Source organism: Hakea prostrata, chromosome 6, assembly GCF_041222555.1.
Source record: "Hakea prostrata isolate BN-2017 chromosome 6, UWA_Hpros_2, whole genome shotgun sequence".
In the NCBI taxonomy this organism is placed as follows: domain Eukaryota; kingdom Viridiplantae; phylum Streptophyta; class Magnoliopsida; order Proteales; family Proteaceae; genus Hakea; species Hakea prostrata.
Window position 1 is genome coordinate 13,960,151 of NC_142605.1, and position 4,270 is coordinate 13,964,420.

At 43.3% G+C, this 4,270-nt stretch overlaps 1 pseudogene; it reads right to left on the reverse strand.

The window, feature by feature from the left end:
• Window positions 1–877: 877 nt before the first annotated feature.
• On the reverse strand, window positions 878–3,932 carry LOC149012304 (transcription factor MYC2 pseudogene; annotated as a pseudogene).
• Between the last annotated feature and the right edge of the window lie 338 nt (window positions 3,933–4,270).

Sequence of the window (4,270 nt, forward strand, 5' to 3'; positions counted from 1 at the left end):
CACTTCCCTTCCATGTTTTTTCATTCAATGCATGGAGAAGTTGATGAATCAGAAGTATAAAGGGTAGGTAGTTTTTATTGCCGAAAGTGTGAAGGCTGAAATCTGGATAAGGCCCATGATGTCCCAGCCCAGCCTGGCCCATGAAGATTCATGTTGAATCTCCTATTGTGACAAGTGAGACTTGGGAGAGAGAGATTTTGTGCTTTAGGACCATTAAAGGTTGGGTCAGTTTCATTATATTTTTTTTGCCAAGTGGAAGTTGACATGGCAGTGAGTGATACATGAAATGGGTCTGAGTTGGGCAACCATTAATCCAATTGAGAAAATTTCCTCTTCATTTGGACCAAACTGGACCGGAGGAGACAACTGAAAAAGATCAGGTGCTGCCAGCATGGCCTACACTCACGGGAAGCAAAGGTCAGTTGCGAAGCATCAATTCCCAGCCCACTTCCCCTCTCTCCCACTCATTCAATTGGTGGAGTTCCTGTTTCCAAACAGGACTACAAAGAGAAAACACTTCCAAAAATAAACAAATGAAAGAAAAGGAAATTTTGGGTTCTCAGAACCATTAATAGCATGTTTGGCTAATCTTAGATTGACAATATTTCTTGGGTTAAATAGCGCCTTTCACTCCATATATCTGTGATTGGATCCCAAGAATTCCTTAATCCTAACCTGCCAAACAAGGTAAAGAAGGAAACGTCTTTAGGCCTGCAAGTGGGAAAAGAACAAAGTGAGAGTACAGCTTGCGTGGCTCATACATTGTATATGCACCACAGCTGTGCTCAATAAAAAATTAAGAAAGAAATGAGAATCGTCATCTTTTTTCCACTTTTATACAGATTTTTTTTTCAAATTCTGCCACCATATTAGAAGGTCCACAGCAGAGAACCTTTCCCAGCTAGTGATCTGCAATGGAAACTACAATTATGAAATGTAGGATTTGATCATGAATCACCATCCCTTTCCAAGTTTCTCCCCTTTTACAGTTTTTACATCATCAAAACCACATGCATGAATTTATCAAAATCAGACGCTAACCAGATCAGGCAAACCTGCTTCAAAAACATCTATTTTTTTTGGGAGGTGTGGGGGGGTTCAGAATTCAACTAAATTGAAACACTGAATTACTAAGTACTCTGCATCTGCAAACAGTCTAACTTGGGATTTATATTCACTAAATAAAAAGGATGAAATTACAACACAGGAATCCTAGTTTAGGCAACCAAACGAGTCACCTTTGAATCCCACTTAGGTTACAAGATCACTATCTCTATATTGACCAGCTAGAGAATATGAACTCAGATCCTATATACACTCATGAAGAAGAAGTATTGAAGATGAACACGAAAACGCCGGCCCATGACAGCATTAATCAACTTGAGAGTACTATTTTCCATTGATGAACTCGAACCCTGTTCTTCTTCAGGATTCAGCTCCAGCTTTTGATTGCTGCAACTCAAGACAGAACTGGGAGCTGATATATAACAATATACATCAATTTTCTCACCTGGATCTTAAAACTTTCCCGTGACCGACGTTGTACATTAAGAACTGGGCTACCAAATTTTTCATCGAGGGTCAGCAACTTTGGCACATAGAGCATTCCTGAGATGTTCTTGACTGAATATCCTGTTTGACATCTTCACTACGGCTTGTTGAATCATCAAATCTTCAACCACAGAGACATTTGCATGTTGAACATCTAGGTCCAGCTCCTTCAAAGCAGACATTAATCTTGCTGCTGGGTGGTTCTTCTTATTGCACTGGATTCGAATCATGGCTTCCAATCCAACAAGTATCTTCACATCAATTTCCATATCTGCTGGCTTGCTTCCTGAGAACTTGAGATCAGTATCAGACATAGGTATGCCTGACCCAGATGACCTGGGTTCTTTACTAGCTAATTCCCTCTTCAGGGTATCAACTTGAGTCTGCAACCCGTCCTTGTCGCATTCAGCTGCTACCAGCTTTCTTTTGAGCTCCTCAATGTAGGAAATGGCATCACCAAGAAGAGAAGCTTTGTCCATCTTGGAGACATTTGGTACCACGGCTCGTAATGCATAGAATCTCTGGTTGAGCTTCTCACGCCTTTGTCTCTCTGCTTCAACATGGTTAAGTGGTTCCTCTCGGCCATTGGCAGGTTTCCTACCTCGCTTCCGAGGTCGCTTCTCAGGCTCAGTGACTCCGACTCTGCTACTCTCAGCTTCTCGAACCGAAGCTTCAAGGTCAGAGTGATCAGAATCTCCGGTTCCACAGCTGGACTTAACAACACCGGAAGAAGGCAAAGCAACACCAGAAGTAAATGAGAGAATACCCTCATCGTTACTTCCTCCTCTTGACGTTGCAGATTTTTTCTTCTTCTTATCATCTGGAGTAAACTGGGTCGAATTGCTCGAGAACAGATTGCCATTAGCACTGCTCGAGCTCCTCTTGCTCTCCCCAAAATTTAAGATCTCCCCGGTTTCAGGCTTGCAGGAAGAAGCACCGTTCATTGCGTTGCTTCCATCGAACGCAAACTCAGAGAAGTTCAATTCTCTGGGGAAGAAGCCCTGAGTTGGTGCCTGCTGATGATGCTGTACGGTTATCGAGCTAGGGGTTTCAGTTAAGCAACTCGAGCTTGGATGTTCAAAGGGAATCGACTTGGAAATCTCGGGAACAATGGTTGGCGCTGTAGCTGTAGCAGTCACAGCAACAGAAGCAGCCGCCGTAGCATTAGCAGTAGCATTAGCTGGAACTGTATTGTCGGAATCCTTGTTTTCGATCACCGACGAAGACGGATCTGAGAGCCAGAGAGAAGATGGATCGTTCTCACCTTGGTCTGTCTGAGTAGTTGTCGGCCAAGAACCCCCCACATGCACATCAATATTGTTGAAATTAAACAAAACCCTAACCTTATTCATCAGATCCGAGCTTTGGAATATCACTTCCGTGGACCCTATTTCAACCACGCCATTTGCAGAAGGAATACAAACCATCGTCTGTAATCCAAAGACCTGCCCTTGGCGAACTCGCTCGCAAGAACAACTTGCAAGGGCTTCTCTTCCGGCGAGCCAAATCGGCGACGAAGTGAAATACGCTTGACCAGGAAGTCCACCACCATCAACAAAAGATTGCGTCATCGATACAAGAAAGAACCACTCCGTATCTGTCACCTCTTCATCCACAGCGTCATCAGTAGAAGCCGGCATACCGGAGATCAATGAATTGAGATCACGAAGCACCTTCTTCCTGTTCTCCTGCTCCGCCGCCCACTCAGGCGTCATTTTTCTCTTCACTTTAACTTCTTCTCCCTTATAATATCCATCACCCCAACCTAGCAGAGAAGCACCCGTCATGTCCACCGAAGATTGCCAGAAAATTGCATAAGTCCAGCTCTCTCGAGCACCCTCGATTAGGGTTTGTAACCTATGCTGAAGCGTATCTTGGCTGAGCAACATCGAAGGCTGAGGTTGTTGCTGCTGTTGAGCTTGAACAAAGTTGTTTCTGGTAGGATCAGCTGTATTAGGAGTTGTTGAAGCCGAAGATGAAGAAGGCCAACCGAAACCTAAATCTGAAGCCAAGAAAGCTTCCATCATCGAAGCGTTATCGTCCGTCCACAGATTCATCGTCGGTAACCGGTAATCAGCTGTTCCCATAAACGATTCAAAGACAAAATGGATGTAGTTTACTCAGCTGAAGGTAGAAAAAGAAAATCAAATCAGGTTGAGGTTGAGGTTGTTGTTACGGCGCCGGAAAAACCAGAAGTGAATCCATTACAGCTGACTCGACTCAACTCTGAGGGTAATTTTCCGGTGAAATATCGCCACCGGAAATGGAAGGGAAGGGAAGGGAAGGGAAGATTAGAGAGAAAAGTTCAAAGCTGTAGGGGTGGAAGTCAGGATTTCTTTTTTGAGGAGGTGGTGAAAGATATCTTGATTATGCGGCGTGGGTGTAACAAATGAATTTGGGTTTCATTTAGATGTGGAGTTCATTTGGATTTCATTTAGGTTGAATTTTTACCCGTGGGACCCATTAGAGTTCTTTTAGTGACTTCCACGAAGCTTTTACCGATTAATCGCCGGATTACACCGCCGCCGCGGCTGCAGCAGCCTAAGATTTTTTTCTTCTTTTTTTTACCCCTTTCAGTTTCTCAGAAGTGAAAACTTAAGTAAAAATTCTATCATGGTAAGTTCATATAAAAAATAATAAATACATCGATGACTTTCCTTCTTCCACATCTTTTCATCTTATATATGTTTAATGAGGGGGATTTTTCTCCCGCTGACCT